Below are 23,749 nucleotides of genomic sequence, written 5' to 3' on the forward strand. Positions count from 1 at the left end.
CCCACATTTGGGGAGGGGGCTTTGGTGGTTCCAACCCAACATCAGATCAGGAACATCCTGGCTCAACGAGCTCAGAGATGGTTAACCAATTCTCCTATCCTAAAGTATGATGGAATCCTTATAGAAGACCCTAATTTGGTATTCTCCACAAGCAATCATGTGAACCTTGCTCAATTCTTGATGAGAAAGAGAATAAGCGAAGGAGACCAACATGATTGTGTAGCACTACTTTATAGATGGAAGTGCCAAAGTAGTGGAAGGAGAGATGAGATGTTGTTGGGGATCCCATGCTATGGGAAGGAGGGTTTGTCTAGAACTGAGTTAACAGACAAAATTGTGAGAAAATATATTATTGAATTGTCCCAGTCTTGTTCTCTTTTAAGACAGAAAGGGGTCCTTACACAAACACCACCTTGGACTTTGTTGTACATAAATTTAAGGCAGGACAGTGGGTTTTGATAAAATCCTGGAAGGAAGAAACTGTACATTCCTTTTTCTATAACAATCACAGAACAAATCCCACTGCTAAATTTACCTGATGTGCTGAACATGTGAACAAGTTAGGAACTTCGAAAAAGCAGCACAACCAAAACCAAAACCAACAGTGTGGTTGCAACTAGCCCCTAATAAATGGGAAAAGCTAACTGCAGCATCAATAGCCAGAGTTGGGAGATGAATATTAATTTGTAAAGCAAAAGATAAGAATTTAGGAAAAACGCTGAGCTTAAAATAGAACTAGTAGAAATATAAGCTCTCTATGCAACTTATTACAGGAAAAAGCATTTTTTGCAGACATATCTATATCTATATCTATATCATCTATATCTATATATCTATATCTATATCTATATCTATATCTATATCTATATCTATATCTATCTATCTATCTATCTATCTATCTATCTATCTATCTATCTATCTATCTATCTATTTATCTATACACATATCTTGACAGACCTACTCCAAGACTCCACATACAAACCCATAAACACAGACCCAACTACATATCTGGAAAAAATAACCAAGAAGAAAATCATAACCAGCAACATGAGCAAAGAGATCCAACAGAAGATCATCCCAAGAGAAAAATCTTCCAGATGCCCCAAACTATACGGTCTCCCCAAAATACACAAAGAAAGCATACCTCTCAGACCCATAGTCAGCTCCAGAGGAGCATCACTACAAAACATAGCCAAATACCTAGCAAAGCAGCTACAGCCCCATGCTGAAGCAGCAGCTTCACATGTACAAAACTCATACCACCTCTTGGAAATGATCAAAGATCTACATGTGGAACAAAAAGATCTGCTTGTAAGTTTCGATGTGGTTTCATTATTCACTCACGTCCCAATAAAAGAAACCCTAGAAATCATCAAAAATAAATACCAACCACCCAAACACCTCATGGAACTAGCAGAACACTGCTTAACCAACACATATTTCATATACAAAGGACAAAGATGCAAGCAAATTGAAGGAGCCCCTATGGGATCACCACTCACCCGTCATTGCAAACCTGTTCATGGAAGAATTCAAATCCAGAGCCCTAGCCAATGCCATGCACAAACCCAAACTATGGCTAAGATACATCGATGACACATTTGTGATTTGGCCCCATGGAAAAGAAAACCTAAACAATTTCCTAACACACCTAAACAGCACACACCCAAAAATCAAATTCACCATGGAAACGGAAACAAACAACTACCATTCCTAGATGTACTAATCTACAAAAAAACAGATGGCACGCTAGGACATACCATATACCAGAAGAAAACACACACCAACCACTACCTCAACGCCCAATCCCACCACTACCCAGCACAGATAAACTCCGTGGTCAAAATACTAATTGCCAGAACCAAACACCTGGCAGACAAGACACATATAAAGACTGAATTAAGCACCCTGACTAAAGTACTGACAGCCAACGGCTTCCACTGAGACATAATGGAGACCTAGAAGATGAACAGACCTATGGAACAGCTGTCCTGCCCTACACAAGAGGTACTGCAGACAAAATCAGTAAGATACTACACAGGCATCACATCAAGACTGCCTTCAAAACAGACAGAAATATAGCAGCCATCCTAAGAAACCTCAAAGATAAAATTGACCTGGGAAACCAAGGCATATATGAAGTTCCCTGCTCATCATGCCCTGCCACATACATTGGACAGACCAATAGAAGAATAAGTACCCGCCTGGATGAACACAAAAATGCAGTAAAAAAGCTGGAACACATTTCCTCACTAGTCCAATACATGAAAGCCACAGGTCATAGCATCGATTTCAATGGCACCAAAACCCTAGCCACTATAGAAAACCCCAGCTACAGAATTATCAGAGAAGCCATAGAGATTGAAAAAAGACCTGAAAGCATGAATAGAAGAGATGACTCCACCAGACTGTCAATTATCTGGAAGCCTGCACTCACAAACAAACAAATATCCACACCACAAGCCAAGCTAACCTGAGCACAAACAGACCCCCCCCGATACCTCCAGCCCAAACACACCCCAACCAGGCACCCAGATGAAACTAGCTTCCTAATAAATGATAGCCGTCCGTTTACTCAAAGCCAAGCCGCACTAAAAGCCTCCAATACAGGAAACACAATGTTGCCAGCCAATCAAGACAAAAAAACGCTACAAAACAGACAGAAGATATTAGAAACACCTATCAAGCAGAACACAGCAAACTCCAAGACCAATAAACACAGACCAAGACTCCCAACCAATCAAGATGAAGAAAAAAACATTCTAACACAGCAGTAGGCTAGCACCAAATTTAAAACAGAAACGGATGTGAAAGCCTGACTCACAGATGAACATAATACAGAAGCCTGATGATGGCAGATGAGATTCTACGAAACGTCGCTACAACTTTAAAAGCACAACTATAATGATGTGGGAAAATACCCGAACAAAGGTGAATACCATACATAGAGATACCCAAAAACATATATATACATACATACATACACACACACACACACACACACACACACTGCTCAAAAAAAATAAAGAGAACACTTAAACAACACAATGTAACTCCAAGTCAATCACACTTCTGTGAAATCAAACTGTCCACTTAGGTAGCAACACTGATTGACAATCAATTTCACATGCTGTTGTGCAAATGGAATAGACAACAGGTGGAAAGCATAGGCAGTTAGCAAGACATCCCCAATAAAGTAGTGGTTCTGCAGGTGGTGACCACAGATCACTTCTCAGTTCCTATGCTTTCTGGCTGATGGTTTGGTCACTTTTGAATGCTGGTGGTGCCTTCACTCTAGTGGTAGCATGAGATGGAGTCTACAACCCACACAAGTGGCTCAGGTAGTGCAGCTCATCCAGGATGGCACATCAATGCGAGCTGTGGCAAGAAGGTTTGCTGTGTCTGTCACGTAGTGTCCAGAGCATGGAGGCACTACCAGGAGACAGGCCAGTACATCAGGAGACATGGAGGAGGCCGTAGGAGGGCAACAACCCAGCATCAGGACCGCTACCTCCGCCTTTGTGCAAGGAGGAACAGGAGGAGCACTGCCAGAGCACTGCAAAATGACCTCCAGCGGGCCACAAATGTGCATGTGGCTGCTCAAACGGTCAGAAACAGACTCCATGAGGGTGGTATGAGGGCCTGACATCCACAGGTGGGGGTCGTGCTTACAGCCCAACACCGTGCAGGATGTTTGGCATTTGCCAGAGAACACCAAGATTGGCAAATTTGCCACTGGCGCCCTGTGCTCTTCACAGATGAAAGCAGGTTCACACTGAGCACATGTGACAGACGTGACAGGATTTGGAGACGCCGTGGAGAACGTTCTGCTGCCTGCAACATCCTCCAGCATGACTGGTTTGACAGTGGGTCAGTAATGGTGTGGGGTGGCATTTCTTTAGGGGGCCGCACAGCCCTCCATGTGCTCGCCAGAGGTAGCCTGACTGCCATTAGGTACTGAGATGAGATCCTCAGACCCCTTGTGAGACCATATGCTGGTGCAGTTGGCCCTGGGTTCCTCCTAATGCACGACAATGCTAGACCTCATGTGGCTGGAGTGTGTCAGCAGTTCCTGCAAGACGAAGGCATTGATGCTATGGACTGGCCCACTCGTTCCCCAGACCTGAATCCAATTGAGTACATCTGGAACATCATGTCTCGCTCCATCCACCAATGCCACGTTGCACCACAGACTGTCCAGGAGTTGAGGGATGGTTTAGTCCAGGTATGGGAGGAGATCCCTCAGGAGACCATCTGCCATCTCATCAGGAGCGTGCCCAGGCATTGTAGGGAGGTCATACAGGCACGTGGAGGCCACACACACTACTGAGCCTCATTTTGACTTGTTTTAAGGACATCAAAGTTGGATCAGCCTGTAGTGTTTTTTTCCACTTTAATTTTGAGTGTGACTCCAAATCCAGACCTCCATGGGTTGCTAAATTTGATTTCCATTGATAATTTTTGTGTGATTTTGTTGTCAGCACATTCAGCTATGTAATGAACAAAGTATTTAATAAGAATATTTCATTCATTCAGATCTAGGATATCTTATTTTTGTGTTCCCTTTATTTTTTTTGAGCAGTGTGTGTGTGTATGTATGTGTATGTATGTGTGTGTGTGTGTGTGTGTGTGTATATATATATATATATATATATATATATATGTATGTATGTATGTATGTATGTATGTATGTATGTATGTATATATATCACTGCAAGTCAGCTAGGTGTCGAAGGAACCTTAATGCCGTGCAACAGGATGAAGAGAGGAGGAAATTGTCTAAAATGTCTTCAACAAGACATTTGTGTGTTTTGCGTATGTGTGTGTGGAATCAAATATGGGAGATTAATGGAATCCAACAAATTAGGATTGTGGGTGGCTGTTTTGCCTAATGGGACTGGACTGAGTGAAGTTCTAATAAAAATGTGACTAGTAGTGAAGTGTGTTATTGTAAGAATCATGAAGCAAATAATAGCAACTGGTCTGCCCCAGAAGGTACCGTGTTTCTCAGAAAATAAGGCCCCCGAAAAAATGGCTAGGCTGTCTTTTCAGGGATGACTTAATTTCTCCCCCACCCTTGCCTAGAGTGCCACATGGGCAGCCATGCCTCACCACCAGCTGCTGCTAACAGCCGATCATGGCGGAGCACAGAGAGCTCCCTACCCCTGCCAAGCACCTTTTCTGCAGATCCGGGTATGGTGCTGGGTGCAGGCCAGGTCCAAGCGGGTGGGCGGCGGTGGCGGTGTGGATGTCGGCCTTGGTGGCGGTGGGACACTTTTCATTGCGCCTGCCGCTATTGCTTCCTCTGCCGCTGTTGCTTTTCCTTCTGCCCGTGTGCTGCCACTTTTGGAGTGCTGCACATTCCTCCACCGGCAGTGTTTCAGCTGCTTCTCAGGTGGGGAAGCCATAGCTTCCACAGTTCCCGCTGGGGCTGGCGCCTCTCTCACCAGCACTGTCTCCAACAGACCCCGCTGCCGACAAGAACCGCCTGCCCTCCCGCAGAGGCATCGCTTTAATTGACGGCAGCTGCGTCAACAAGGTCCTGCAAGTCGGTGAGTCTTTCGGGGTTGGGTGGGTGGAAGTAGCGGAGGGAGGGTGATGCGATCGTTTCTCTCCCCCTCACGCCTCGCTTTGCTTCCCACCCCAGAGCTTCGGGTCATGGTCTCGTCCCTTGTACGGTTGGGCGCTCTCCTCTTGCTCCAGCCGCCTGAAACCCCCCGTGCACCTTTCCCCCCTCTTTAAGTTTTCCTTATTCTCATTCTCTTCGTCAGTTCCCTAAGAATACAGACTAGCTGGGCAGCTTCCTCCCCACCCCTCCCGGTAGTTTTAAAAAGGGAACCATCTATCCACTTTGCCCTTCGAGCAGAGGCAAACCTTCCAATCAAATAGAAGAGAAAAGGAATCATCCTACAGACCCTTAGCACCAAGCTTCCCAGAGGATTCTCCCAAGGATCCACCCCAAAGGGATTCACCACCTTAAATGCACTCCCCTCCTTTGGAGGAAATCCTCTGATGAATCCTCCTTTGGGGTGGATCCTTTGGGAGAACCCCAAAGGAGAATTCATGAAAGGATTCACCCCAAAGGAGGATTCATCAGAGGATTCACCTCAAAGGAGGGGAGTGCATTTAAGAGGGTAAATCCTCCTTTGGGGTGGATTCTTTGGGAGAATCCTCTGGGAAGCTTGGTGCTAAGGGTCTGTAGGATGATTCCCTTTCTCTTCTGTTTGGATTGGAAGGTTTGCCTCTGCTCAAAGGGCAAAGTGGTTCTCTTTTTAAAGGGTGGGGAGGAAGCTGCCCGGCCAGTCTGTTTTCTAAGGGAACTGACGGAATGAGAGTAAAGAAAACTTAAAGAGGGGGGGAAAGGTGCACGGGGGGGTTGGGCAGCAAGAGGAGAGCATCCGACCGTACAAGGGATGAGACCATGACCCGAAGCTCTGGGGTGGGAAGCAAAGTCAGGCGTGGCGAGGGAGAGAAATTATCGCATCACCCTTCCTCCGCCACTTCCACCCACCCAACCCCAAAAGACTCACCGACTTGCAGGACCTTGTTGACGCAGCTGCCGTCAATCAAAGTGATGTCCCTGCGGGAGGGCAGGCAGTTCTCATCGGCAGCGGGGTCTGTCTCACCGCTGCTCCTGTTGTTGCAGACGGCGCTGGTGAGAGAGGTGCCAGTGCCGGCGAGAACCGTGGAAGCTATGGCTTCCCTGCCCGAGAAGCAGCTGAAACGCTGCCGGTGGAGGAATGTGCAGCACTCCAAACACGGCAGCAGACAGGCAGAAGGGAAAGCAACAGCAGCAGAGGAAGCAATAGCGGCAGGCGTGATGCAAAGTGCCCCACCGCCACCTAGGCTGACATCCACGCAGCCGCCCGCCCGCCCGCCCGCCCGCCCGCTGACCCGGTCTGCACCCAGCACCATACCCAGGTCTGCAGCAAAGGCGCTTGGCGGGGGTAGGGAGCTCTATGCGCTCTGCCATGATCGGCCTTTAGCGGCTGGTGGCAAGGTGTGGCTGCCCGTAGGGTGCTCCTAATGCCAAGTTCCCCCGCCCCGAATTTTGCATGTTTTAAACTAGGCCCAAACTTGGGGGAAGGGCTTAATTTCACCTTATGCCTAGAAAACCTGCTTGGTCTTCCTATTGGGGGTGGCGTATTGTTGGAGAAACACGGTATGTATAGGGAATATGAAAAATATGCCTATACTAGCCTCCCCCACTGGGTGGTTTGGACTCTGTGTAATGAGATTCATAAGGCCAATCTTTCATTAAAGCAACATAGGGGAATCAATATCGAAGGAATGAATTCAGGCTTGGAAAGCAAAGAGCCCTTGAATCCCTAGATACCAGTGATACCCCGTATGCTTGAAACTCTAAAAGGTCCTACACGTAGGTGGAGGATGGCACTCTGGGAGCTAATGGACATACAATTAAATTTGACTACAAACTGTAGTAGAAACCCCCTTAAAGGAGGTGACTTCAGTCTTGGGAACCTAGCAAAAGAAAAGTGTGGAAAATAATATTATGCAAAACCAGCTAGCCCTAATACAAATTTTGGAGCGTAGCAAATTGGGTTGGTGAAGGGTTAAACAAAGTCTGCTGTATTAGGATTCTGGGTTCTAATGTTTCTCTCCTGTTTGATTCCCTTTATAAAAGATATGGTACTATCAAAGTTTAAAATAATCAAAAGTAATAAAAGGAATTAGGTTATCTCCTTTTGAAATGATGTTTGGAAGACCCCCAGTCATAAATACTAATTAGAGAAATAATTTAGGGGATTTAAGTCAATTAGGGGATTCATGAGTGAGTCTAATGAATGGTACGCTTGAAGAAGCGCCCCCTATAATTGCCCTACCGGCAATGGTAGTGAAATATGTGGTATTAGCAAGAGAAAGAACAAGGAAGTGTGAAAAGCCAAACCACAAGGATCATCTATTGGTCACAAAGTCATATTTGCCAAGACACCTTGTCTCGCTTGTAACAAAACCACAAGCTAGGGAGTTTAGCAAGATGGGTTTGTGACATCCAACCATCCTAGCCTAGCAACAGGGGAGGGGGAAAGCTGTGTTTCAAGTAACCAATGAATGACTGACAAGTTATATTTCTGTGTTTTGCCCCTTCTGAAGAAGTATATAGGCATGTGCTGTTCTATAAGAAATTTGTTCAGAAGTAGTTCTGACTAAACTATTCTGAACCTGTTTGTGCAAATAAAACCGGCTTATTTTTGGATTCCAAGGTCTGAGTCTCGTAATTTCCTGCAACATGGGAGTCTGACAACCAATCAGATTACAAGCTCCAACAAAGGTTATAAAACCCAGGCACTCTCAGCATATCAGTCCTTTCTTGATCTCTTCCTTCACCTTGAAGCATGTGATCATCCTTCCTTTTCATTCTGGAGCTCCAGGCCATGTGGCCCTGTCCACCATTAAACCTTCCAAACAGCCTCCATGTTTCCAGTGTCTTTTTCCCCACTTGGAACTGAACCCAGAAGGATATTTCTTCCAACAGTATATAATCAACTGAAGTAGGCCTAATGTAGAACTCACTAGTTTCCATACACATCGGGGGTGGGGGGGTGGGGAAGCAAGTCCTGTTAATTTTAGTGGAGTTTACAGTGCTCTACATAGTACTGTGTTACAGATCATAGACCTAACATTATCTGTAATTAATTTATGGACTATTTTATAAATTGTGGCTTATTTATGCAGGCCTAAACTCTTTGGATATGTCAGCAACCAAATATTTTACCTGTCACTCCGATATTTTGGTAATATTGGTAATATGATATTTTTGCTAATGTCTTTCTTGAATAAACCAGATATTGAACAATAGGTTTTAAAAAATGTTTTCCTTATTTTCATTGCCATATCTTTTTCAGGGATAGGCAATTTATAAGCTGTGAGTTCGTGTAGCTCAGAGTTTTTTCCCTTGTCCAAATAATTTTTCTGGTGCCAATGCTAACATGTTCAACCTGTCTGATCTTTGCATCCTGTTTGTAGTTTTGCTCAGAGATCATGTTTGGAGAATGTAAGTTATGATCATCAAAATTTGGTAACAGTGTTTGGGGTACTATAAAATCTTAATGTCATTACTAAAACACTCTTTTTTTTAAAAACAAATTTTATTGATTTTCAAAAACAATACACAAACAAACAAAACATAAAACATAAAAACATAAAACATCTTTTCTGAAAGCAGCTTGATCCCGGGTTACATCTCTTTGTACAGACACAAATTCAAATTCATGTTCATTTTATATACCATTTCATATCTTATTACCATTCTACATTTTCTATATAGCTTCTCCCCTCTTTTAACTTTCTTAATTTTATTTTATTTATTTCATCTCAATTCAGATCATTATACTTATATTCTTTGTCTGTCCTGTTTCCAGCTGTCTGTTATCTTTTCTCATTAGACAAAATTTCTCCTGTAATCACTGATTGGAGTATGACGCCTTTATATCTTTCCCCTAAATTTATAACACTTAATATAGTACATAACTTCCATTCTGGAAGTACATTCTGCTTAGTACATTCTAAAGTTACACACTATATTTTTAAAAGAGAAAAAATCATAAATATATAATATAGTTAAAACAACAAATCCATGTCAATTCAAATCTATTGTTAATATTAGTATTCATTTAAATCTTAAACATTTTAGATGTTACTTTTCAAATAAGTATCATACTTCTATAGGAACACTTATAAACTTTCCATAGTTGCTTCCCCCCACTTCACTCATATTTTAAAACATTATATCATTAAAATGTTCCCATTCCTTCCTGGTTCAATTTTTTTCATTTATTCCATTTTATTTATTTTGTTCCCAAAAGTTTCACTAAGTTATACTGAGTATTTTATCCCACTTTTTATCATATGTTGTTTCCAATTTTCTAACATAATTTCTAATACAAATATGACAATACAATCTTATGTACCTTTGCAGAATCACTTTTTCAGTTAAATTTTTAGCCATTATCTCTAAATAAGTCCTGTTTCTTTACATCTTGCTCCACACCTTTGTAGCTTCTCTTCCCTTCCTTCCTACCTTGCTTCTTCTCTCTGCCCTTTTTACCCCTTGTCTCTCCACCTCCATTTCCCTCTTCTGTATTCTCTTTTTCTGTTGCTTTCTAACATTATATCCACTTTTCACCTTTCCCCCCCCTTTTTTGGTTGTTTGTTTGGGTCTTAAAGTCTCCATTCTCTTTCCCCCCTTTCCCCCTTCTTCCCTAAGGAAAGTTACTTGTTCATCAAAGATGGCTTCTTCTTTGTCCCAATCTTCTTGTTGGGCAGTCAGTTTCTCATAGGTACAAATCGCCATTTCTAAGAATTGAAAAACAGAGCCAAGAGAGCCCTTCCCTTCTTGTTCCTCTTCTTTATATTTTTGAAATTCCATTTTCAGTTCATCCACAAGCAATGCCATTGTAAAAAAATTTTTCAAACAACCACCCATGTTTTTAATCATTCAGATATAATTTCCAAGAGTCCCAAAGTCACCAAGCAGTCCAAATAGACACAAGCTGTTTCTTTTAACACTTTCTTCTTTTTTTCACTTTCTCTTCTTGGGGTTGCTGTTTAGTTACAAAGTTCCGGTTAAGATGTATCTTTTAGAAGTCTTATTAGAGTTTAATCAGATTCTTTTAAATTCCAGGCAGTCTCCTCCTTCCAAATCTTATTCTTATTCTTTTCCTCTCCCTTCCCACTTACAGCAAGAAAAAAGTTTTTTTTAATGTTCAGAAATCCTTATTATCCCCTTCACATTTAATTATCCAGTTTAATTACCTATTGATGCCAAAGCGGGTTTTTCCGATTTCTCATTAATTTCTGTTTGCTGTCAACGTTAGGAAGGAGAGTGGAAAAAAAAAACTTGCCCTTTTAACTTTCATTCGCCGCTTCCGAGTCTTCTTTGGGAACGATGTATCTTTTGCAAAATTTAAATTCCAGGGTACCTTAGTTGTTGCTTTTTGTCCCGGACAGCCAAAAACTTTCACTTCTTAACTTCCTCCTGCACTTTCTTTTCCGGCTGAGTGCTTCTTTGAAGTGGCCATTTCTGACCGCCGCTCTTATCGCCTTCGGAAAAGGGAGTTTAGCCAGCTGGGGAGGAGAGGTGCAATTCCCCTCAACCCTGCCAGGTCTCCCCTATCTTCACCACCTCTACGGGGTGGCTTAGCCCCGAAGCCGGCTGGGTTGGGGCACTCCAGCGGCGAGCGCAGGCAGAAACCGCGCACGATCACAGATTCCTGCCTGCCCCAAAGCGCTGCAAACCGGACACTAAAACACTCTTAAGGCAATAGGGCACACTCCCTAATTTAGGCAATATATTTAGAAGGTGGTAATGGTGTATTTATTAATTTATTATACCATAAATACTGAATGGTATATATTATTTTATAACTTTTGTGTAGTTTTCATTGCTATTTAATTTTTCTTAGTTTTTTTACTGTAGTCAAATCATTTTAAAGCAAGGAATGCATTAAAAATAAAATAATTTTCTATTTGCTTTTAAAACTCCTTGCATCAACTACAGCATATGCAGAGTAATACAGACACGTTTATATGCAGTAGGTTTTACTCTGAATCAACACTTGTTCCATTATTGTTCATGTATCATCTACATCAGGCTGTCAAACTTGCGGCCCATGGGCTGTATGCTGTATGCATGGCCCACGCCCAGTTTAGCAAAGAGGGGAAAAGTCACAATATGTCACATGATGCCGCCATGATGCCGCAAGTGTGATACCCCTGATCTACATGGCAACATCATAAAATGATTGCTTTGTTTGATTGCCTCAGATTATCCTACCTATCTCTAGACCACAGATAAACTGATTTATCAAAAAGAATAATATAATAAGTTGGTTACAGTGGAACCTCTGGTGATGACCATAATCCATTCTGAGAATTTGGACGTCACCCAATTTGCTCGTCACTGGAAGCGCATGTGCATAAAAACAAAAATGGTGTGTCGCAGAGGGGGAAATCATCACCCTTTGGTTGCCAACCGAGCACCCGTTTGTGACCAGAGGTAAGAACTTTTGTTCATCACCCGATTTGGTCGCAAACGGAAACGTTCATGACTAAAGGTTCCACTGTACAACAATAGTGTGGATTTCCCAGACATCGCCATCATTGGAACTGGCTGTTTGAGAATACATAATCCTCAATTTATAACCAAAATTGGGACCAAAGTTTCTGTTGCTAAGTGTAATAGTAATGTGGAAGGACCACTATTTTGAGAAGTTACCATTTTGATTTCTCCTTTATATTAAAAAAAAATAGAAGTTTAAAGTTCATTCTAAGCTAGCCTGCTTGTTTTTCACTCTTACTTATTGAATAGAGGGGGAGGAATTTTCATGAAAATTTAAAGCAGGGGTGTCAAACTCGCAACGTCACGTCGTCATCATATAATGTATTGGGACTTTTTTCCCTTTGCAAAACTGGGCATGGGTGTGGCCAGTGCATGATATATCCAGGCCACGGGCCACGAGTTTGACAGCCGTACTTTAAACCTTTGTCCTTTGTAAAAATCTCAGATTAGCAATTCCCATCCCAGTCATGTGCAATTTCCTGAACATACCATAACCCATGAAATCATTGTGCCAGGTTTTAATAAAAACTATTTTATAGGAGGCTTCTGCATGGTGTCTAGTACCAGGTACTGTGAATACTGGCTACCCATGGTGTATCTCTGTTGTTGTTATTAAAGAACTCCTGGAAGTTTGCAAAAGAGTTGGGCATTATCGTGCTTATTATGTATGCTTGTTATGTTATGCTTTCAACTCTGTTTGCTTGAGCTAATAATAAAGCTTAAATTCCTTTTATTTATGGGAATGTTCAATTGGTTCATCCAAATGAACCAATTGCCTAAGCAACTGATCATTGCCCTGACAGTTGGCAAAATATAACTGGGCTGAAGTTGGAATCCAGTGACAATGCTCTGTTTCTGGGAAAGAATATCTGCTAGGCATAGCCCTAATTATATCCTTGGTTGGCTAAGAACAAGTGTTTGGGGCCAGTGACAAAGATTCAATCAGGTAACCCCACTTTTGTCATGCCAGCAGGGGTTGGTAAAATTGAGAGTCAGTTCCCAATGCAGTGCTTAAATGCATGCAGTTACTGTTGGAATGGGACAACTTGCCACAGCTAACTTGCTGCAGCCAACTCTTTGCTGCCAATTCAACATATTCAACACCACAGACAATACTGCTACCCTTCAAAAAGACCTTGACTGTGTATCAGAATGGTCAAACAAATGGCAAGTTCAAATATCAACAAATAAATGCTCTGTCCTACATATTGGCAAAAAAATAAGAAAATAAAATACAGGCTGAATAGTCAAGACCTTGTTGATGATCCAAACTCTGTGAAGGATCTTGGAGTACTCATCTCAAATGACCTAAGTGCTAGAGCCCACTGTAACTACATAGCCAAAAAGGTGTTAAGAGTTGTTAGCCTAATTTTACGTAGCTTTTTCTCTGGTAATATTACACTAATAACTCGAGCATACAAAATATTTGCTAGACCAATACTCGAATACAGCTCATCAGTCTGGAACCCACATTATGTTTCTGATATTAACACAGTTGAGAAAATCCAGAAATATTTCACAAGAAGAGTTCTCCACTCCTCTACTCGTTGCAGAATACCTTATGCCACCAGACTTGAAATTCTAGACCTAGAAAACCTAGAACTACACCGCCTTCAGTCCAATCTAAGTATAGTATATAAAATCATACATTGCAATGCCCTACCTGTCAATGAATACTTCAGCTTCAACCATAAAAACACTAGAGCAAACAATAGATACAAACTCAAGGTTAATCGCACCAAACTTGATTGCAGGAAATACGACTTCAGCAACATAGTGAATACTCTACCTGACTCTGTGGTTTTTTTCCCCAAATCCCAAAAACTTTAACCTTAGACTGTCTACTATTGAACTCACCCTTCCTAAGAGGTCTGTAGGGGTGTGCAGTAACCAACCAATCGTGCCTACAGTCCCTGTCCTATTGTTTTTTTTATATATTTTTTATTTTTTTATTTTTCTTATATGTATCCATGTATTCATAACTATGTTTTTACTTATACCTATTATCTTGTAAGCAATTGACAAATAAAAATAAATAAATAAAATAAATTCACTATGGCCAACTCGCCACAGGACAATTTAACAATTCAATTTAATTATTTAAAATAATTTTAAAAATATTTTAATTTTTGTGATTCACATTTCATTTTGTCCCTTCTTTTGCATCCTTTCTTTAATTATTCTATTCCACCATTTTTTCAATATTAGTGTAACTCTTGTCCCATAGTGAGTTGCCCCATAGCGAGCTGGCCATGATGAGTGAGCTGTGACGAATTGTCATAGACTAGTTACTATAACTGGGGCGGAAGCCAATGGGTGGACTAGGTTAGTCTCTCACTGAACTCCATAATATCTGGGAACAATTAGAAGCTACTCATAATAAGGTGCAGCAGCAAGTTGAAGAAATGATTGTTTGTAAACATTAGTAATCCCTCTTGAGAATATCACTATGTGACCAAAAGGGGGGGATTCTGTTAGATTGCGGGTAATGAGACATAGATGGACTCCAGTTCTGTAAATGCTCCTTTATTTCTCTTACAGGTCTGGCTTCGGCAGCCATGGCAGCTCCTTTTACAGCAGAGCTGCTCATGGCTACGGCCAGTGACAGCTCTTCAATTTCCTGCTGCTGCAGATCAACCAACCACAGGTGAGTATGTTAATACCTAACAGATTCATCAGAGGAACAAGCCATAATCATGGCCGTGGAGTTTGCAAAATTAAAGCACCATAAACAGGCAAAGAAAGGGTGCATAAAGCACAACCTTTGATCACTAATAAATAAGGGGGTCACCTGGCAGTCCACAGGCTGCTCAAACATCAGAGATTATACTCAGCAGGAGTTAGCTAACATATTTAATAATAATAGACAGAAGCTTGGAGAGGCTAAGCCAGCGGTGAGTAAGAATGTGGAATCAAAGAGCTACTAGCCTTTTCTGTGAAGAGTTAGTTAAATTGGGGAAATTATCAAAAGACACTTTGGTTAACCAATATTTGAGATTGCCCAATGCCATTACGGAAGATCCTTATTTAATTGGTGTATACTGACTATACATTACAAATACCATGTTAGCAACAACAGATGCCTTCATGTCATTCCATTGGAGAAGTGGTGGATTAATTAAGAGGCTATGCAGGTAGGAATTTAGCAACCAAAGTTTACAGGGCCTGATGCTTAATTTCTCACAGTTGAAATGAGAGCCATTTAATCAAAGGAGCCCCTTGCTGTATTTATTTTATTTATTTATTTTATTTATTTAGTTTGTCAAGCATGTATGAGAAAACAAGTATAAGTATGAACATAACATACCGTATAAACATATCAGTATAAACTAGTATAAGTATATACATAATAAATGAGTACGAATAAATGGGAACATAGGATAGGGATGGTAGGCACTCTGGTGCGCTTATGCACATTGCCTTACAGACTTCTTAGGAATGGAGTGAGGTCCACGATAGACATTTTAAGGTTAAATTTTGGGGGGTTTGAGGATGTAACAACAGAGTCAGGTAATGAGTTCCAGGCATTGACCACTCTTGCTGAAGTCGTATTTTCTGCAATTGAGTTTGGAGCAGTTTACTTTGAGTTTCTATGAAGTAGTCATTGAAAGGTAGGACGTTGTAGCAGACAATTTTGTGTACGAAGCTTAGGTCAGACCATAGGCAGTGTAGGTCCAAAATTTCAAGCCCAGTAGCATAAAGTATTCTATTGTGAGCTAAGGAGTAGACTACTCTTCTCGTGAAATACCTCTGGACTCGTTCAATTGTATTAATGTCCGTTATTCCAGGCAGATGAGCTGTATGCTTAGTTCTTTGCTGGCATTGCTGGGCCCCGCGCAGGTAATATCTGTGGTTATAATGCTGATAGGGCAACTATCAGCATTATAACCTCTTATATCTTAATAGGATAGAGAGAAAATGCTCCTAAGCTCTTAATAAGCTAAAGACAAAGAGAGTTCTCAGAAAAGAAAAAATCAATTTCATGAAATCAAATGTTTATGGAGCTTCTTTAAAAAGGTGTGCCACAAACAGATATGTTACCTTCCAACCTTAAAGCTGTATATAATTTGAAAGAAAAATATGCCCCTGATAGAAGGGGTCAAAAAAATTCACAAGTGAGGGAAAGTACCAAAACAGCTCCACCTGAAGATATACTTTGTACCACCAGAGACCCAGTCTCTGAATTAGGGGAGTGATAAGACTAATAAAGACAGCTAACCCTGGAGACAATGTCAGAACAGAACAGAATAATAGAATTGGAAGGGACCATGTAGGTCATCTCGGCCAACCCCACATACAAGCAGGAGATTCTACACCATTTCTGAGAGATGGCAATCCAGTCTCTTCTTGAAAGCTTCCAGTGGTGAAGCTCCAGAGGTGGGATTCAACCAGTGTTACTACTGGTTCGGTGACCATGTTTTGCTGCACGTGTGTGAAAAAAGCCTTAAGTTGTGCCACCTGGGCAGCTGAAAAGCACTGTGCGCAGGTGCGCAACATTTGAAAAGCCACTTTTTTCCTGCTTTTTCAATTTCAGCTGTGCCACGCAAAGCAGCTGAAGTTGAAAAAGCAGGAAATAAAGGACAGGTAAGAGCCCGGGCGGGCGGGTGGGCCAAACAGCAGCAAACACATAACCGGTTCAGTGTCTGCTGCTCTTCAGACCTACCGGTTCTATAGAGCCGAGCAGAACAGGTAGCCCCCCACCCCTGTGAAGCTCCCACAACTTCTAAAGGCAAGCTTTTCCATTGGTTGATTGTTCACACTGTCAGAAAATTTATCATTATTTCTAGATTGAATCTCTCCTTGATCAGTTTCCATCCTTTATTCCTTGTCTGGCCCTCTGGTGCTTTGGAAAATAGGTTGACCCGCTCCTCTGTGACAGCCCTTAAAATATTGTAACACTGCTATCATGTCTCCCCTGGTCCTTCTTTTCACTAGACTAGCCAAGCCCAGTTCCTGCAACCGTTCATTGTATGTTTTAGCCTCCAGTCCCCTAATCATCTTTTTGATCTTACCTGCACTCTTTCTAGAGTCTCAACATCTTTTTTATAGTGTGGTGACCAAAACTGAATGCAGTATTCTAGGTGTGGTCTTACAAAGGCTTTATAGAGTGGTATTAGTACCTCACTTGGTCTTGATTGTATCCCTCTGTTAATGCAACTTAGGATTGCATTAGCTTTTTTGGCTGCCGCTGCACACTGCTGGCTCAATTTAACTTGTTGTCCACTAAGACTCTAAGATCCCTCTCACAGTTACTGCTATTAGGCCTAGTTTCACCTAGTCTTTATGTGTACTTTTGGTTTTTCTTGCCTAGGTGTAAGACTTTACTTTTCTCTACATTGAAATTCATTTTGTTTAGATAGGGCCCAGTGTTCAAATCTGCCAAGATCTATCCGGATCTTGAGCCTATCGTCTAGGGCAGGGGTGGGCAAACTTTTTGGCTTGGGGGCCTCATTGACTTTTAAAATTTGACAGACGGGCTGGGTCAGCACAAGATTTTTGGGAATCACCCCCACCCTTCCCCTCTTCTCCTCCTTCCCCTCCTCGGAGGCCCCCTGAGTCAGGAGTTGCTACCGCCGGCGCAGCTCCGCGCGGCTCCAGTCCTGCATTGCCTCGGGAAGGGAAAGGCAAAAAGGAAGAGCCACAGTGGCACTTTGCAACGGCAGCAGCAGCACCGGAGGCTCAGGCTCAGCGGCTCCTGGTTTTGCCTTTCCCTTCCCAAGGCAACGCGACTGGAGCCGCACGGAGCTGCGCCGGCGGTAGCAACTCCTGACAGCCCCAGCCGGACACCTGAGCGGAGCCCAGGCGGAACTGCCTGTTGCTGCTGCGGGCGCTGCTGTGGGCGTCTGGCTGCCCAAGTAAAGAACCACACAAGCTCAGGGCAACTGTGAGGAGCAAGAGGGGAAGCCAAGGTGCTCATTTCATAGCAGTCAACTTCGCTCTCTTTTGCTCCAGTTAGGTGCTCCCGGCATGCACAAGGAGCATGAAGGGAGGCAAACACCACACGGATGCGTTTTAAAAGTCAGAGAACTTTGCCCAAGACTTCTCGTGTATTCAGGAGCTACACCTCTCCCAACGATGAGTTGGTGGCGATCTAACAAAACGTCTTCCAGCTCTTAAAGATTGACTTTAAGAGCGCCCCCATGGAAGAAGCCAAGAAGAGAACAAAAGTAGAGGCGGCGGGGGCAACAAGGGCATGTGATGGGTCCCTCCACGGTCCCCTCCCAGGTGACAGCCAGGGCTTTGGCACCTACTTTTTCCTGAGAGGTGCGGTGTCTGCCTCCCTTCATATTCCTTGTGGAGGAACACACATGCCCGTCACCCTGCCGCCACTACGTTTGCTCGGCTTCTTCCATGGGGGCACTCTTAAAGTCGACCTTTAAGTGGTCCCGGAACATCCGCCCACCTGCTCGGCACCCGCCCTCCCGGAGCACGCTTTCTTCCTTCTCCTGGAGAACGTGCCTCTTCCAGTCCGCCCTGGCCCAGCCAGCCAGCAGGTGACCACATGTCCTGGGGCTTGTCGCAAGATGTCTGCAGCATGCTCTGTTCTATGTGTCAGGCCCAGCAAGTCCGAGCAGCCGGCACATAGAACAGGGTGATGCCGGGCCATTGGAGAAGCGGAGCAAAGCCGGAGATTAGTGGCTGCCTCTTTCGGCACAGAAAGCTTCCCCCAACCAGCCGGCTGGTCTCCTCCTCCTCGGCCATACAGAACAAACAGGCAGAGAAGGAGGAGAGCAGCTGGCCAGTTGGGGGAGGCTTCTTGTGCTGCGAAAGAGGTGGCTAATGATCTCCGGCTCCGCTCTGCTTCTCCAACATCTGGTGCCGCCCTGTTCTATGTGTCAGGCCCAGCAAGTCCGAGCAGCCGGCGCATAGAACAGGGTGGTGCCAGACCATTGGAGAAGTGGAGCAAAGCCGGAGATGAGTAGCTGCCTCTTTCGGCGCAGAAAGCTTCCCCCAACCAGCCGGCTGGTCTCCTCCTTCTCTGCCTGTTTGTTCTGTATGGCCGAGGAGGAGGAGACCAGCCAAGAAGTGCGCTGCCAGGCGGGGGCCACGCGGCGCAGGGCAACACGCCACTGCCCGGCCCTGGCAAGGGAAAGCAGTGGGCGTTCCCCGGGCGGCGACCTCGGCCCCGCCACCAGGGAAGCGGCTGCCCAGCTCCGTGTTGTGTGTGCGATTTTTGGCGCATGGCGTGGGGTCTCTTTTGGCCGCCCGATTTTTTTTTCAGAGGGAATATTTTTTTCAGAGGCGGGCCATATTAAAATGACCAACGGGCCGGATGTGGCCCGCGGGCCGTAGTTTGCCCACCCCTGCTCTAGCCTATAATATTACCAAATCAAAAAGGAGAAGAAAAAAAATAGATATAAACGAAAAAAACAGTCCAGTTTCAAAATACAAGATCATATATGGAAGATCCAGCAATGAGAAAAACAAAACATTACTTTGACATTCCTGTTTAAAATCGCCGCTTAATCACTTCTGTCAAAACTTTTACAGATTCTTTCTTTTCCTTAGGGTGTCCTTTCAGATCTTAGAATAAAAAAAAAAGTTCTCACCAAACCGGCACACTCTCTCTTTCTGCTCTCTTCTGTTTCGGAGCTGTCCCAACTTCAGCAGCTTTAATGGCTGCCTCTTTGCCGCTGGCAAGAAGAGCTTCTCCTGGATCTACCAGGGACTTTGCGGTATCCCTGGGATCAACAGGATGTGCTCTTCACTTTCACCATCTCTTCGGGACGGTTTAGATCCGATAGGACCGTCCAGGAGCAAAGATATCGGCAGCAATCTCAGACCTCCAAGATCACATGCCGTATCATCGCGACGCCAGCTCCGTTGTTGGCGGTTTCTTATCGGAAGTTTGACAGTAAGAAATTTCTTCAATGAATGACATAGATCGTCATAATGGGCCATAATATTATCCTGAAGATGAATGAGAAGTTAAGCTTCTCCAGATCTGAGGTTGTGCAGAATCCAAAAAAAATAGATAATGCCGCAGTATCAACTTTGGCCCATTTGAGTTTTCTATCCTGTCTCACTTCCAGGTTTGCAAAAAACCTTTTGCCACAAGATGAGTTTCTCCGTATATCTGAACTGCCTTGAAATAAAACTGAAATTGGTTGGTGATCACTACCTTTCCTCACGTGGACTTGTATATCTGCGAACCTCTCTTGAAACACATATATAATCTAAAATGCTACTGGAGTTATTTGAGTGATAAGTAAAAGGATATATAAAACCATAGTCCTTACCTCCTATAATATAGAGATTACAGTTATAAATCATAGAAACCAATTGTGTACCTGAAATATTTCTTTTGTAATCACTGGAATGCCAGGGAGGAATAGATAGTAAATAATCCTCAGGAATAACACCAGAATAGTTATGTAAAGATGCCCCTACCCTGGCATTAAAATCTCCTGCCAAAGCTACGTTAGGATGTTGGACATTTAATTTTATAACTGTCTCTTCCAAATTTGCCCAGATATTAGGTGTACAATAAGGGGAGGAGCGAGGAGGGATATATATATTCAGCAATATCAATCCGAAAGAACCATAGAAGAACTTGACAATTAAATGAGAAGCAGAAGCATCACCAAAACCAAGCTTCTGGGCTTGCCAGCCCAACTCTGCTTTGGCTAAAATTGACAAGCCCCCAGAGGCCCTTCCTTTAGTCTTAGATTTAACTGCAGGAATAGACCACGAATCAAAGCCAGGCAGATGGATCTGTTCTTCATCCATGGTCAGCCAGGTCTCCTGAAGGGCTATAAGATCAAAGTTTATCAGGAAATCCTCCAAGTCACCATCCATGGCTCTGGCTTTCCAGCCAGCAATATTCCAGGACAATAGGTGAAAATAATCTACTTGCTTGTCATTTGTCATTATAGGGAGGGAATTAATGTGAGCATTGGGAGGGACACTAGCATTTTCCAGTCATTCCACAGGAGTAATATTATCCAAGATTCCCTCAGAATCAAAAAAGACGCACTGGTTTGTTAGGTGTTTGCCTTCACTACTGCCAAATTGGTAAACAGACTCCAAATGCTTCTGAGGGCCAACAACCTTTTGCAAAGGTATCATTGTAGGTTGGCCCAGTGGGATAGTGTCCGAGACCAAAGGGAGTAGCAACGAGCAGGTGGGAACCTCCTTATGACGCAGTTCAACACCTACTCCAAGGTCATCTTCTATTTGTTGTTCTATTTGCTGTTCCACAGTAATTGAGCAACCACTCCTTTCTTCTCGCCTGTACACCTCTTTTACAGAGTTATTATTTGCAGCATCTATATGAAGAGGAATTTCATCAGAATTCTCAGAAAGAGCATTAATAACATCTGCAACCGGGATAGCAAATTCTATGGGAGGTTATGCAGCTTTACGTGTGACTTCTAAAAGATCCTTCAGGTCGTCTAATCTTTTAATGATGCCTGCTTGTTCTAGCTCTGGCAAAGTACACATCTCAGTACGCTGCCGGATAGGAGGTTGATTCTTCAAGTTGCCACTTCTCAAGGGTGCGGGAGAGATAACATCCTTAGAGTTAACAGCTTTAAAATCATTGCAATTAGGCTTGCGGAAAGCAGTGCTCTTCTTGCCAATATGAGTTATTAAAGGACTAATACCCTCCTTAGTAAACACGCGAGTAGGAAAAATTCCAAATTCACTGAGGAAGGAATTCATTTTAAACAGCATACTGGCTATAGTGGGTTGTTTAAAAGTCAACAAAATACATTTAAAAGCCCCTCTGGTGGGAAGCCATTCCATCCTCTGAAATCAACCAGCTGTCTTTCACAGCAAAGAAGCTGGCTAAGGGAAAGAATAACCGCATTTCTAAATCCCCACTTCCCTTTATTTGTTTGGTTATTTAAAATTTGTAAGGTAATCTGATACCGCTGTAGATAACAGTTAAAACTTGTGTGCTTTTTATCCGAGACTTCTTGGGAGAGAGAACCTTGCTTAGCATGCACCTCTAGGTGAGGGAGTAGATCACATGACAAGTTTTTTATACTTTTAGTGAAACCCAAGTTAGCGTCCATTTTTGGATCAGCAAACTTAACAATTGACTCTTTTAATGAGTCCACTTTATTGTTGACCTCAGTTAAAAGCTCAAAAGTAGTCAGCACTGTCTGTGCCGTCAGCATGCATTGCCTAGATATAAAATCAAAGAAGTTTTTTTTTTGTAATTCCCCATACTCTTGTTGCAACAAACCCTCAGCAGCAACACCGACAGCTGATGTTTAAAAGAGGGAAGACTCCCCTGATAAAGAAGCAGAAATATCCGGAAGCTGTGAGCTCTCTACCTCAGCTTGTAAGTCCCATTCCAGTATCTGTTAGAAAGGCTAATAAGTGAGGATGATAATTTATTACTTATGACCATTGACTGAATATCATTTAAAAAGTCATCCATTTTAAGTTGTTTGGTACGGTTGCATACGGACTGTGTAGCTGAAAGAGGACGCTCCCTCTTCTTCCATTTCCCGTTGCTCATGGTGGGCCCATCCTCCCACCGCCCGTCTGACATCCGGCCGGGCATCCGCCTTGCAGCCCCGACGGCGCTGGGGAGGAACCAGATGTCTATTAGTCGTTTGTTGAAAGAAACTAAAAATAATGGCAAAAAACTATGTGGAAGAGTGCATCTCCATGCATGGAAATGCAGCAAGATTTTAGGAATCCACAGCTTACATTGATAGTTTTTGGGTTTTAGTTCTTTGGAAATACCAGAGCAGGAGGCCAAAAGAAAAAAAAATTAGTTTGTTAAATTTGGAGGGTGGGAGAACATTGTTTTCTATTCTAGTGTAAAAATTGCCCCAAATAATCTTGATTGCAATATGTAGGCTGGATTTTAAACTCTTGATTAGAATAACATCTTAATTTTAAGTGATTTTGTAACTTTCCTATAATTGTTATTGCTAAGAAAAAGTTATTGTTCCTCTGGAGGGAGACCTAGGCATTCTTTGAGAAGCAATAATCCCCCCCTCCAGGCATCAAGAGAGAGACAGAAAAGGGAGGAGAGGCTGGATCTAGAAGAAAGAAAATTTAAATTACAGGTGCTTATGGCAGCAGTAACAGGGAACAGGAAAGAAAGATCACTGACCAAAAAAAAGTCCCAAACAATGAGGAGGAAAGTTCAGTATATTTTGAAGGGAAGAGAGGAAAGTTCTCATTGATAATAAATGCAGGTGATCAGAAAGAAAAAAAGGGACGATAGCTTCATATATTTTAGTTTTTAAACTAAATTTAGATTTCATTTGCATAACACATGATGAATAAATGGGAAATAAAATATACCTAAGATATGTTTGATACAGCCTCCATGGATTAATATACTCTAACTGAAACATTTTAAAATGTTTTTGATATGCTTTTAATTATGGAAGGAGTTCAAGTACTAAATATGTATAAATTTTCTTCCCATCTTTCGATTTTCAAAAGTTGTTGGGGAAATAAATGGTATTAGGAGCTGTCCGAGGTCAGTAAAATGAGGACCCAGATTATTTGGGGCAATATGCTGACTCTAAATCACTATGAAGCAGTATATAATTTTAAGCACTATTAAAGTTTTTTTTGCAGCTGAACTGTATAACACTAAATTTACCTAAATAGAAAATAAGCGGTTGAAACTTTGGCTCAAGGTTGTTTGCATTCAGCCATAAGCTGTCATGTATTGTTGCAATTATGCAATCT

Source organism: Notechis scutatus, chromosome Z (genome assembly GCF_049901735.1).
Source record: "Notechis scutatus isolate UNSWTSFEM ecotype Mainland chromosome Z, rNotScu1.2, whole genome shotgun sequence".
NCBI lineage: Eukaryota > Metazoa > Chordata > Lepidosauria > Squamata > Elapidae > Notechis > Notechis scutatus.